Here is a 15,760-nt window from a genome sequence, read left to right on the forward strand (position 1 = left end):
ATGCGCGTTTCCTCCTTCTACCAATCAAAGGTACACGCTTTTCCCAATTTCTGTTTTATGTTATTGCTTTGTTTTAGCTTTGCCCAATTTCTGTTTTACCTTATTACTGCGCGTTTCCTCCTTCTACGTTTGTTTCGACCATGATAGCGGATGCAATAGAAAATTGACGGTTGGTTTTTAGTGACCATGATAGCGGATGTAATGGGTTATACGACCTATGAACATATGATTTTGTGTCAACACCAGTATCATTAGAAACCTAGGTCCGAATGTGTTTGAACTCTTCTGAAATTGTTTTTTGTTTATTCTAATTAGTAATGGATAATACATGGATGTCTTCCAATCGATTGTCGAGAGAGTACGAGAATGGGGTATCAGAATTCGTTAAGTTTGCCGTTGCGCACGCCGAAGACCCCAGTAATGGATAATACATGGATGTCTTCCAATCGATTTGTCATCTGATTTTAATTGTTTTCTTTATTACAGGTAAAATGGCTATTATGAAGTCAATCATTCGTGCAAGAGACAAGGGTGTAAAATTTGAAGTACATTGGAGTGCTGAAGACCAACTAATTTTTTTTCATCAGGCTTGTGTCTCAATAGAGGATGGGTATCTACCTAAAGTTACTTTTGTAGTGGTCCAAAAGAGACATCACACCCATCTCTTTCCTGTCAACCCCAAAGAGACCGATAGAAGTGGAAATATTATGCCAGGTTTTTTCAATATATTTCTCAACGCAGCTGGTATATATTATCATTTGAATTTATCACTTTTTGCTGATTTTGTTGTTCTAAATTGTCAAAGGAACCGTGGTAGACACCAGCATTTGTCACCCTAGGGAATTTGATTTTTACCTTAACAGCCATGCAGGAATTCAGGTAATATTAGCTATGTCATTTAACTTTATGCCATTGTTTACTATTTGTTGCTCAATCGCCTTTTGACAGTTCTGTGTTATTTGCATTTGGACGTGTTCTTTTTGCAGAGGACTAGTCGACCAACGCATTATCATGTGTTGTATGATGAAAATAAATTCACTGCAGACCAGCTACAGAGTTTGACCAATAACTTGTGCTACACGTAATGATATGATTTGCTTTTTTAATCTTAATTAATGTTTTCTAAACTTGTATTGTTTTCATTTAATTTTAGAAGCCTTCTGATACTATTTTTTTCCATTCAGTTATGCGAGGTGTACTCGATCTGTCTCAATAGGTTTGTTACTCGATTCCCTTTGCTTGTTTTTGTTTTAGGCTATACAAAACTTTAGTTTAACAAAAATGTTATCTTGTATGCAGTTCCTCCTGCCTATTATGCACACTTGCTATTATTCATCATGGGTGGATGGGCGTTATTTTGTTTAGTATTGGTTAGAACTACTAGACAGCTTTTGGATACAGTGGTCATTGGGTGTTGGTTGCTATGGATCTTTCGAGACTAATAGTGTATATTGTTGTTGTACTTTTACTAAATCATGAATATGTTGTTGTATATTGTTGATCAAAGAATCATATATTAATGTTGTATATATGAAGGATTAATGTTGTATATAAATGGATTCATGTTGTATATATCAATGGATTAATAGTGTATAACATTGGATTAAAGGATGAATTCAATATGAATTTTACACTTTTGCAGCATGCGAACAGGTTACCAATTAAATATCCACTGTTTTTCAAACAAATTTTTTTAAAATAACTAACACTTTAGAGGGCGCTTTTTCCTGAAAGCGCCCTCTAAACACTTTACATTGACAACTTTAGAGGGCGCTTTTTCCTGAAAGCGCCCTCTAAACACTTTACATTGACAACTTTAGAGGACGCTTTTTCCTGAAAGCGCCCTGTAAACACTTTACATTGACAACTTTAGAGGGCGCTTTTTCCTGAAAGCGCCCTCTAAACACTTTACATTGACAACTTTAGAGGGCGCTTTTTCCAGAAAGCGCCCTCTAAGGTGTCCCTTTATGGACCACTCCAGAGGGCGCTTTTTTCTGAAAGCGCACTATAATGTGGCCACTTTAGACAGCGCTTTCTCTAGGAAAACAAAGCGCTGTCTTTACCTATGCCAGCGCCACTTTAGAGGGCGCTTAAAAGCGCTGTTATAGGCCAAAATAAGCGCCCTCTTTTCCCTTATTTGGCGTAGTGGCTACTTGTATTTTGGTAAGGTTATCACTTACTTTCTTGATTGTGTGTTTGATGAGAAGTTTATTGAGAGGCTTTAATATTTTATGGTCTAATTACACATTATTTTGTTTGGTAATGGTTATTTTATGGGTTAAGGGTTGTGGTCTTTAGTTTATTGTTTGACATAATTGTCTAATAGGGTGGTCTAGGTATCTTGTTTATCTTCTTTAAATTTATTATGTTTACTATTGTTAAATGTTGTGGTCCATATATCTACAAGCTAGTTGAAGTGCATGAAGTTAAGTTTTGATCTAACCATTTTGGTATTATTGTAAATTTTCCTTTCAAAATGTATGTCAATAGTCAAATGCATGAGATGAACTACGTTTTTTATGTAGACCGGTTATCATATATAGACCAAACACATCCAAAATGGTTGAATATCTAGGATATGTGAACTTCAAATATTTTAAATGCATAGCGAAGCAGGCCAAATAAAGTGTTGGGATGCAGGTCAGGTGTATACTGTGTCTCCATGTTAGGCTTGGCCGCTCTCTAGGTTGCGCCTAGTGGGTTGGGTTACCCAATCCAAACTAAGATCCATGTTTACTTGTTTATGTCATGTTGTATGTCAGGTGTCCATGGAATAACGGTTTGGAAGTGCAGTCAAAAGGGGAAAACTATTTCTCTGTGATTTACGGAAGAATCATTCTTCCCCTATTCCCATGTTTTCACTAGAAAACTAACGGAAAATGTTTCTTTGCTTATACCCCGGTCCATGAAGATTTATATAAATATCCCTATCTTAGGATGTAAGGGGAGCTTTCCACGAAAACCCTAACATACTTATACAAAGTCTCTCATCACTCACATTTGAACTTACTTTCTCCAAACTTCATTATACATTTTGCAAGTAAAACTTGCAAACAAATTCATTCATATGCATACACATGACATGAAATCTAATAGGTTATATGTTGAAGCATTAGAAAAATAGGGTATGAAGATAAACACATTTAAAAATACATAGCCAAGAAAAGAGAAACATGTGCCTCTAAAAATACATAGCTTCTTCCCTGATTGTTAGCCGCCTCAAGAATATTAGTCTTAGAAAAATATTTTGCATTAAGTAATTTATGAATCAATGTGTTTTTGTTAGTGGTGAGTCTCCAAAGTTGCATGGCCAACAACGCTTCATTCATCAAACTCATAGTTTTGATCCCCAACCCCCAATATCCTTGCTTTTGGTAAGTTTTTCCTAGTTGGGCCAACAGATGCCTTTTGTAATACACCAGTTTTTAAATTAATTTATTTGTGTTTTATGTGCTTAAGTGATTGATGGGAGTGTTTTATATATTTATGCGGGGTTGTTGGAGGTTGGGTAGAATTTATATGAATTATCACTATTTTTCATTAACTAAATACAATAGAAAATTAAATTACAAAAGAACACCTTACTTTACTGCTCACAAAAGTATTTTAAAGGAAAAATTCCCTCGGATGAATGAAAAATGGTTGTTGACAGAGCATAACAAAAATTTCATAAATTGGTTTAATGAAAGTATTTCTAAAGAGAGTAGTGCATCAGATCTTTGCAAATGCTTGTCATGTATGCCTAAGTTTAATGTAATTACTTCGAGTGCATACGACATTTCTAAATATTTGTTCTATACAAAATCAAAGGATGATCGTAGCACCATGCAAAATAGTGGAGTTATGGTTGAGGCTGAATCCATGTACTTTTCTAGTTCCAAAGATAACAATCATGTCCTAGCATCTAGAGCGTACTTTGGGGTCATTTAGGATATTTTGGAGATTGAATATGTTTCTTTTAAAGTGTCTTTATTTAAGTGCAAGTGGAATTACAATAACACTAGTGTAAAAACCGATGAATTAGGATTCATACGGGTTGATATTCGTAAGACAACTTATAAGAACAGACCTTTCATCATAGAAACCCAAGCAAAACAAGTTTTTTATGTCACTGATCCTTCTAACACTGGATGGTCAATTTTTCTTCAAGATAAACATATTCCCGATAGTACTGATGAAAATCAAGATTTTAATTATGAGACGTCTTGTTTAGAAACACATGTACGTCAAGCATCTGAAAAAAATGATTCAGATGATGTGCATGTTATTCGTCGTGATCATGAAGAGGGATATGGGAAAACTAGTAAGTAAACGTTTTATATCCCTTTAAAATTTATAATTAATCATTTTACTCATTTTAATCATTTTACTATATATGTTAAGTTGTTTTTGATTGACCTAATTGGTTTCAAATGTTGTTCAAACTATAGGTGCTTAAGGACCAATAACAAATCCTATTGGATAGCCTACAAAATTTTCCATTTTGGTTATTGCTTTTGTTTCATAATTCTTCGTTTTAGTTTTGATGTAAAATTATAAAACGTGTGCCATTTTAGGTTTGCATTTAGTTTAACCAATGAACATTTGTGATACAATGTTTCAGATTGAGAAATTGGCAAAATGTACAATGTTTATGTTTCAGGAATCTGCAAAAATATGATTCTATATTCAGGAATATGGTTATGTAAATGGTTCTATAATATAAGTGCAAACAACAATACAAAAACAACTTATCTCCTTGGTGTTTACATAAAACTGAGGTAATAACATTGAGATATTACCTTGGCATTTACATAAAACCGAGATAATAAGATTGGACGCGTCATCTAGTTCTGAAAATAATAAAAATATTGATGTCGGGGATCAAATCCACGATCTTTTAATTTCTAACCTCAATTTAAAAACATTGAGGTGACAAATAATTACTTTTCATGTCGCCCTTCGTTACCTCGCATGTGTTGCCGAGGTTAAATGCATTTTGTGACCGATGTTAGATGTGTTATTTGTAGTAGTGAAGAAATAAAAATAAGTGAATTGATCGGCGTAAGGGTAACCATTGCGCCTGACATGCCTTAGGCATGAGATGTTAAGCTAATGACGAAAAAGAAGCACTGGATGGGAGGCAACCCATCGTGTATAACCGGTTTTTGTGTGTGCAGAATTCACATTATTGTTATACCCCAATTTTGACCCTTATTCAATAAATCAATATAGTCATCATAACATTTGCATCATCTGTATAGCATAACATTCATTTCATGTTGCATAATGCCCAAAATGTCAGTTAGAATAAATTTTTGGATTTACCAACAGATCGGTCAAAATGACTCTCAAATGTACCTGAAATAAGTCGACGAAAAATTTCAAAATCGAGCTTACAGACATCAAATTTATTAATCTATGGTTTGCGTAGTTTAACTTGGTGTGCTCATTTTATTTTTTCGACTACTTTTTGGTCGCATTTTGATCAACATGAGCCTTTTAACCGGTCATTTTTTATTTCAAAATTTGACCAAAACTTGTCTGTTTCCGAGAAATTTATTTCATGCTGATCATTTTTTGGTGCATTCAATTTAATTTTTCGAACATTTTGAGATATTTTATTTTTATTTCTTTGTCAAAATGTTTGATTTAATTGATTATAATTTTCGACATTTTCATTTCGATTTAATTATAATTATAATGGTTTAATTTTATTTAGTTTAGTTTGATTCTAACTATTTTTGTCTCTAAAATAAGCACCAACGACTTTGTTGTCATTTGTTTAGAAATTAGAAGTCCTAACTTATTGATATAAAGGCATTGTTGAGAGAATTGAGACGGGTAACCTAGAGTCAACCAATCTACGGCGCATGATCAATTGGATAACCTCTCTCTCAATAGCTCTCAAAAGGAAACAATTGAAAAAGGTGAGATATCTTGAGCTTTGATCTTCATGTACACACCATTTTTTTCTCAATTCCAAAGAAACCACTCCATTTATACCAATAGTAACCAAACATACCAATTCTTCAATATATATACTCTTTAGTAGTTTGTTTTGGTTTGGAAATAAAACAAAATTTTGAAAGAAGAAGATTTATCTTCTTATCCTCGTGCAACAATACCTAGTTTCCAAATAAACAATATCACCACTCCATACTATAACTCACTCGTCTTTCATAAAAAAAATTCCAATAAAAGCACTATTAACCTCTTTCACTCCATTTCAAGGCATAACACAAAAACACCTACTCTGGCCGGCAGCGTTTTTTGGTAAAACGCCACTATTTCGGTGAAATATCACCTCCCTACCGTGTACACCTGATTCTGGCGCCGAATGCACTTCCCTTTAGTGTATGTTCACCTCATATTTATAGTTAACATTCTTAGCATATTTGTTTTTTTTAACTTCTGATGGTGTGAGTTGTTAATCCCTACTATTTTTTAAATTGATATTGTTCTAACTATACTAATATAGTTGTACAATTTTACTTATATAGTTAAATATGATTCTTAATCCCTATTATCCTTTAAAATTGATTTTGTTTCAATTATGATAATATAATTATATAGTTCTACTGATTTAGTTAAAAATAATTATATACTTTCAAATAGTTTTTTTTTTGTCTTAATCAAATTTGTTTACACTTTATTTTGATTTGTGACGCCTAATGTTCGCGTTCTACTGATCCGCATTATGATCAAAATGGCGTTATGTGTGTTTTGTAAATATTTTTGTTCTTTTTTCGTTATTGTATTGATCAAATCAGATCTGAATGATCCGTACATTTGGCGTAATTCGATTATGGATCCTAGTTGGATTTTATCATTAATTTTGATTGTTGTAAATAAGTTTTGTACTATTGTAAATATAATTCTTATTGTTGCTTTTTATTGCGTTGCGATCTCGGAGTTAAAATTCAATTTAACTTTTGAAATTTCTTTGGATGCATAGATTCATTTGGATCAACTTCTTATAGAGTGGTTCTTACATGAATCCACTCTAAGTTAGCTTAGAGCTAAATTCATTTTACTCTCGATTTCGGTTGACTTTCAGTCACGTGGCTCTTGGGCCTTCTTACAATGAGCTCTTTTCTTTTTGCGTGCTCGCATTTATTTGTCTGCATTTCAATTACCTTCAAATCACTTCAAACCATTCTCAATTCAAACCATTTTCATAACTAAATTGGAAGAAAAAGACTACCTGGATGAAAGGTCCAGATGTAGTCTCGAATGATAGGCCTAAGTTGTAAGAGCTTGCAAGCCATAAGTGTTCGTCTTCCCTCTAAAACACTTGTAAATATTCAAACTTCTTTTCTCAATAAAATTTAAAGAAAAAGATTACCTGGGTGAAAGGTCCAGACATAGTCCCGAGTATTAGACCCAAGTTGTAAGAGCTTGCAAGTCATAAATACTCGTCTTTCAAGCCCAAAAATACATTCAACCAATTAAACTCTTTATTCGTTGTTGTGCAATTGATCAGAAAAACCTTTGCATAGATGAAAGACATCTTGTCTTAAGATGATGCAAATCAATGTTTCATCCATAATTGTTGAGTTGAGATAAGTGACGTTTTCTCGAATGTTGATTTGTAAATCCGTTCAATGTGATGTATATGTCCGCTCCTCATCTATTTTGGGTAAAACAATGTTTCTCGTCGATTAATACAAGATAGCTTTCGCTAAAATCGACCAACAGACAAACATTTTCTACCCATAACTACATGTTCCTTAAGTTATTTATTGAGATACGTAAGAGCAGGATTGCAAAATCTTGTCAGGCCCATTAATTAAAAAAACTTAGGTTTAGTCCCTTCGTTGCAAAAAAACCAAAAACATCTCTTTTCTTTTGATCCTATTATTCTTTCCCTCATAATAACTTGAGAAGCCTAACATTTTTAAGCTAACACTGACGCACATAATTAACATAATGGTTCACATTGAGTACAACGAACGTGAGGGATTCTAATACCTTCCTCTTGCGTAATCGACTCCCGAACCCTAATTTGGTTGCAACGACCATAATTATTGATGTTTTTTCTTGGGTTTTATCTATATTTCCCCTTTCCTTTTTAGGAATAAATAAAGTTCAGTGGACACTTTGTTTAATCCAGCATGCGAGCGTGCAATTGCGCTTCCATAAGTCGTGTTCTCATTTTTCGAGGTGCGACAGATGGCGACTCTGTTGGGGATTACATGTTTCCCTAAGTGAGTCAAGCCTAGTTGGATCGTTTGTGTACCTTTATTTTTTTTACTTATGTGGCTTTTCTTTATTGCTTTTGTTGTCTTTATTATCATATTAATATAATTTGTTGTATTGGTTCCATCATGCTTTGATACTTGGATACTCTTATTGCAAACCTTGTGGGAAAGACTCTCTACCTAAGTCTCGAGTACAAATATAAGATATGATGAGGTTGAGTAGTACGGGTCCGTGAGATAAATTTTTCATTGGGCCGGTGCGAGAACCTCACATAGAGTAGATCCTTTGGAGAATACTGTTGCCCGACAAGTAAGTTGTCATAAGCTTCGATATTTTCATTAGGATCCATGATTCTAAGGACCATTTGTAGAACCTTAATCCTTTGGCCAACTAGGATTGATGGTTTCATAGTGTGGGTCTGTGAGACACATTTCTTGTTGGGTCGATATGAGAACCTCAACCAGAATAGATTTATTTGATGGAGTTGACGCCCGACAAGTAAGTTGTCGCAAGCATCAAACAGTCTTGTGGATCCATGACTCTGGGAATCATTGTACCCCTAATATCATATCCAGTGATAACCTATTCTTGGAAAGCAATAAGATTCATCAGTACCTCGGAATTTTGAATTGTGTATTAAAAAAAACAAATATACATGGCTTTCATTGCATTCATTCATATTCCATTACATCTGCATATCATCAGAATCCATGTCATTTTCCAAACAAAATACAAAAAAACTCATCCATCCATTGTCCATAATATGTCAGGTGATTTCTCGGCACTATATTGAACCTGCGGTAGGTGTTGAAGGACATTTGAGCATTTGAAGCAAAATCAAGCAGAAATAAGAGGGAATATATATATCTTAAAAGGCCAGGTAGACCAGATGTTGGAAGTTGTGGTAGATATGTCAAATCTTCAGCATGCTGTTGCGGAGAATGTTGGTCCCTCACCAAGCTTTACCATGATGACTAACCTGATGTATGATTTCCCCTCTGACTATGCTCCTTAACAAGTTCCTACTTAACTTCAGTCGGTGCACGTCCCGATATCCAATGAGGTCCCCATGGGGTAGAAGAACCCATTTGTTCATATTGATGAAGAGGGTCCTCACTTCACAAGGAATGTGCCCAAATTTCAGAATGCACTTCTGATGACAAGAATTAAGCATTCTCAAGCGGCTGAAGTCTCTAAAATAGGTCGTGATCTTGAGAAACGACTAAAGTCTATGGAAGGTTTTAGCACGTTGAAAATTGATGAATGTGTTTGGTGCTAGACCTGGTTATTCCCTCAAAATTCAAAGTACCTAACTTCGAAAAGTACACAGGGGATAGCTTCCCAAGGCACCATCTGGTGATGTTCTGTCGAAGAATAACTTCCTATACCCACAATGGTAAACTGATGATTCACTATTTTCAATACAATTTGAGTGGGGCATCATTGAGTTGGTACATGAAACTAGAAAGAAGCCATATTCAGTCATGGGAAAACTTAGCCAACGCCTTTTTGAAGCAGTACAACTATAACTTGGACATAGCTCCAGATTGGAGGAAGCTGCAAAGCTTATCTCAAAAGAGCAACAAATCCTTCAGATGATATGCGCAACGATGGAGAGAATTTGCAGCCCAAGTGTAACCACCACTGTTAGAGAAAGAATTAGGTGACGCTTTTATGGATACCTTGTGAAGCTCATACTTCAAAAGAATGGTAGGCATTATGTCATCAAGCTTCTCTGACCTAGTGAAAGTTGGAGAACGCATCGAGAGTAGCCTCAAAACTGGAAAAGTCCAAGACGCTCGAGCAGCCAAGCTAGTGAGACAGAATCCTCAGCAGCTCCCAAGAGGAAGAAGATGATATAATCAATGCAGACATGGAAGATGTTGAGTATTCTCATGGTTCACCGTCAAAACCTTATGGTCCTTCATCTTTTCAGCGATCACCATTTCCAGCACCATGTTATCCTTATAGGCAACCAACAATGCCTAGAGCGCCATACCATCAACTTTGGATCACTCCTTATTCAAACCAGTGAGCCCAGGGTCGAGGATATCAGAGCCAACATAGGCCTCGTAACAACCTGGAAAGAAGGAATGCTCCTCTTGATCTAATTCCCATGTCATACAGTCAGATTCTGCAACCTCTGATTCAAAGCTCGTTGGTGGATCATAAACCCCTGAAGTTGTTGCATAACCATACCCACCTGGGTATGATCCAGATGTGAAATATGGATATCATGAAGGATCAATAAGGCATTCGACCGAGGACTAGGGATAGAAAACTATGAGTACTAATTAGTCAGCTATACCGCAAGGGATTGGGTATATCAACTTTATTAATTCGTTGTGGGATTATATACAATAGATAAATAGGGGATTATATACACAACCTAACCGTTTTCTTCTTATTGTCAAACAACTTTATTTTCTTTTCGCATTTGAGCCTGAAAACCCCTCATTTATTACTTTATACGCATTTCACAATTTTTTCTTGTTAAATAACAGTCTTGATAGATGAGATCCTTATTTTATTACTGCAACATTATCGGTATATTTGCTGAGAAGTCATCCGGTTCGATACCCAGCAATGACATTTTTGGCATTTATTATTCTAGATAACGTCTACCTATAACAATTGTTGTATTAAATAATCGTTGTGAAATTTTTTGTTTTTTTTAAATATATATTTTCTGATTTTATAGAATTCCCATTTTTTTAACCTGAATTTTTATGAATCCTATAAGATCAGAAACATCAACACGCCCATTCGTGAATTGTATCAGACCAACATTTTTATTACATCAAAGCCAAAATTGCATTAAGAACCAAAAATTATATATTACATCAAAACCAAAAATGGAACAAAATAGCCTATAATTTACACATCATTATATCAAATAATAGTATCTTGGTGTCTTAATATCTCGTCTCTTGGTGTCTTGACTTTAAACACCTATAATTTCAAATAGTAATACTTGTTATTAAATAATCTTAGAAATTATAACTTCAAAAAAAAATTATGAATAAAGAATAAAAATACTTACTTGTTAATTTTCCCATATGTCTTCTTCATGATCTTTACGAATATTATACACATCATCTCTATCAACTTCTTCATATGAAGTAGGTGCTTGTGTTGCATAAGAAGGAGTTGAAGGAATATCAAAATTATTATCACTCTAAGGAATGTATTTTCCTTGGAGAATAGTTGACCACTTGCATTTAAATAAAGATACTTTAAAAATAACATAATTAATTTTCAAAGTCTCCTCAATGACACCATAGAACTCTTTATATGCCAAGAATATTATCTTTCGAACTAGAGAAATAAATGGATTCAGCCTCAACCATAACCTCATTCTTTTGCATTATACTACCATCATCTTTTGCTTTTGTATAAAAAGAAAAATGACTAATTTCGTATGTAGTCCAAGTTATCACATTAAATTTTGGCATGTATGACAATCAGTTAATTATCTCGGATGCACTGTCATCATTAGAAATCATTTCACTAAACCAACTTATGAACTTCTTATTATGCTTTGTAAATAACCACTTGTCACTCATACGGGAATGTTTTTTCTTCATAAGTATTTTGTGAGTACCTATGTAAGGTTGAACTTCATCAAGATTATTCAATATATAGAATTGTGCTTGAATAACTACTCTCTAAGCCATTGAATTAACATTTAAACATTGATTACCTCTACCTACATATCTGTCAGCATGAAGAGACTTTGGAATTCCTATAGACTCTGCTTCTGACAAATAGTTTGAATAAAACTCAACAGCTTCTTTTGTGATGTCCCTTTCAATGATTGAAGATTCTGGTTGGTGATGATTCTTCGTATATCCTTTAAATATCTCCATGTATAGCTCTATTGGATACATCCACCTTAAACAAACTAGACCACAAATTTTGATTTCTCTGATTAGATGAACAAGTAAGTGAACCATCATGTCAAAAAACGATGGAGGAAAATACATCTTCAATTGACACAAGATTATTGCAGCCTCATCTTCTAATTCATATCATTTTTTTAAATTAATAACTTTATTAAATATATCATTTAAGAATAAGCACAATCTAATTATAATTACTCTTATATTTTTGGAAGGATGTCACAGATAGCCACTGGTAGAAGTTATTACATCAAAACATGACAATCATGAGATTTTAAGCCAATTAACTTGAAGTCTTTCATTGATACAAGTTTCTTGACGTTTGATGAGTAACCTTAGGAAACTTGTATACCATTAAAACACTTGCAAAAGCTTTTCTTTTCCTTTTTAGAAGATTGTGAGATGTAAGAGGAAAATAAGTTCTTTTTCCTCTATCTTCTGAAGCCAATTGTTGTCGTATACTCATCTCCACCATATCTAAACGGGAATTATTACTATATTTAGTATTTCCTAGAATGTTTATAAGTGTTCTTATCAAACTATCACACATATTTTTCTCCACATGCATCACATCAAGACAATGTCTTACATCGAGGCTAGACCAATATGGAAGATCAAAGAACACTGATCTCTTCTTCCAAATGTTTCTCTCAATGTGACATTTTTTATTCTTTCCAAATACAATAGTAAGGTATTCTTGTCATTGATAAAATTCATCGCCCATTAAAGGTTTAAGAGCGATTTCACACTCTTACTCTTCATTAAAAACCTTCCACAATCTACGATAAGGATGATTGGGTTTTAGAAATTTCTGATGCCTAAGGTAAACATTCTTTTTCCAAACTCAAGTTGGAGAAAACAAGTATTATATTCACATATAGGACACGATTTATGTCTTTTGATAATGTACCCATCCAAATTACCTTATGCAGGAAAGTCGTTGATTTCGCAAAATAACATTGCATGCATCTTACACTTTTCACCAGAATATGCACTATCAACATTAATGTCTTCCTCCCACAAAGTATTAAATATTCAATTAATGAACTTAGATAAATATCTATATTGTTTCCAGGTTGTTTTGGTCCATAAATCATGATACTTAACAACATATACTTGTGCTTCATACACAATCAAGAAGATAGGTTGTAAATCATGAGAAGAATAGGCCACGAAGAATGGTTAGTACTTAGATTACCAAAAGGGTTCATTTCATTCATGGAAAGACTAAGCCTAAGGTTTCTTGGCTCAAAGTCAAAATCCGGAAACAACGAATCAATTTTCTTCCATTGCAAAGAATAAGCTACACGACAAATGTTTCCATCACATTTTCTTTCAACTACATGCCATCTAATATTCTCTGCATCATTTGCATTAGGAAAAATTCTCATGAACCTTGAAATTATTGGAAAGTACCATAACACTCTATCAGGAGGACGTTTCTTACTAACATTATCATTGTCATCACCATTTTGTCCTTAACCTTGTAGCATGACTCACCACATTCCAGACATTGATCCAAATTTTCATACTATTTCATGTATAATATAAAATCATTAGGGCATACATGTATTTAAATATACTCTAAACCCATTGGACACAATATCTTATTGGTCTCATAACAAGGATCCGACAAATTGTTATATTCTGGTACCATTTGTTTCAACAAATCAAGCAATTTCGTGAAACTTTTATCCGAACACCCACTTTTTGCCTTCAGATTAAACAATTTTAATAACACAGACAATTGTGTAAAATTTGTGTACCCCTTATATAAAGGTGAATCCTTACCACTATATAAAGTATCATAAATATGAGCGTTCATAAAAGACGATTCTCCAATATCACAAATGATATCTTCTAGTTGGTCATCCATATCTTCATCAACTTCATGCATTTGTTATGTTGCATTTTTATTTTTATCCAATTCCCCATGCCACATCCATGTTTTATAATTTTGACATATTCCATTACAACATAGGTGATGTAATATTTCTTCCTTTAAATATATTTTGATATTCTCGCAATTAACACAAGGACAATAAAAGAGACCATTATTGTCAGGAAGATTTTTTCCGTGAATTCAAGGAACTCAATAACTCATTTCTTCATCAGACCTAATCTATCAGCTTTCATCCAACTATGATCCATAATAAATTATGAAATTTATATCAAAAGACTAATGTGAATGACACACTAATGCTACATACACAACATACTAATATGTTTATATGCATACTAATATATCTATCACAATATTATAACACTAAAACCTAAAGCATATTCATAACTAGCCTCTACAATTCATGACATCAATCAACAACCCAAAAATTTCATTTGGAACATCAAAACCTAAAGCATATTTATAACCATATTTCTTTCTTCATTTGTAATAGAGTTATAACAACAAAACAAAAACAAAAACAAAAACATAGCCTTGTAACAATAAAATACACAACAACACGACAACAAGGTACATGACAATATCACTTAGCCTTATAACAACAAAAACATCACAACACGAGAATAGGACACGTGACAATATCACATAGTCTTATAACAACAAAAACACCACAAAATCTGAATAAAATCAAAGCACGAAGTAATCCAATTGCAACAAAACAAAAATCCACGCTGCATAAATGAAAATCTGACCACAACATGAGAGATAGACCAAGAAATGAATGAAGATGGTGAAGATTGGATGTACCATACTTCGAAGAGGAGGAAGAGATCAAGAAATGATTTTCGTTCTAAGAAATGAATGAAGATGGTGAAGATCGGACGTTCCAAGAAACATATGAAGATGGTAAAGATGAAGATTTTGTTATCATCGTCGTCTAGTTTGCTAAGACATGTGTTATGAAGGAAATAAAGAACCCGTTATGTTTTAATTTTGCAGGAAAGAATTTTACCACGGTTGCAAATACCCACTTTAATAAAATATATCACATATAACCATGTTGATAAAAAATCATAGTTAAAAGTTTTTCAATTTTTATTTTAAAATATAAGTTAAGGGACACATGCTTTTTTTATAGAAAAAATGGAAAAATATTGATTTTGGGATTCAAAGCTTGTGTCCCTTAATTTATGTCAAGGATTGTTATCATGGACCGCGATGAAAAACCTTTTAACAAAAAAAATCAGACGCGCTAAAAATGAAATAGTACTACGGTTGACAAAATGGTTATAGTAAAATCGTGTTACCAAAGATATATTTTGTAATAGTGGATATCGACATCTTTCAATAATTATTATGGTTTTATATAAAAATTAGTTTGATTTGTACATAAAAAGATCAAAGTAGTAAAAGCAATGGAAATAACATAAAGTTAAGTTTTTTTTGTTAAGATTAAATTTTACTAACCACTTTGTAATGTATTTTCTTGATCATATATATACTTTCAATTATTAAGTTATATCTTCACCTATCGCTTGACGCATGTTGTTGTTCTCAACAAACAACACAAAATCAATTGAACCTATTAACTTATGATTCATCACTCACTTAATTTATTTAATAGCATTAACGAAACAATGGCATATAATGACCGTAAAAATAATCATATTCTTAGCAATTAGCATTTACAAATGAAATTATTCTAGATCCTTGAAATAAAACATATATTCCTAACATTTTCTAAATGAAAAAACCGTATTTATATTTAGTT

Source organism: Lathyrus oleraceus, chromosome 5 (genome assembly GCF_024323335.1).
Source record: "Lathyrus oleraceus cultivar Zhongwan6 chromosome 5, CAAS_Psat_ZW6_1.0, whole genome shotgun sequence".
In the NCBI taxonomy this organism is placed as follows: Eukaryota; Viridiplantae; Streptophyta; class Magnoliopsida; order Fabales; family Fabaceae; genus Lathyrus; species Lathyrus oleraceus.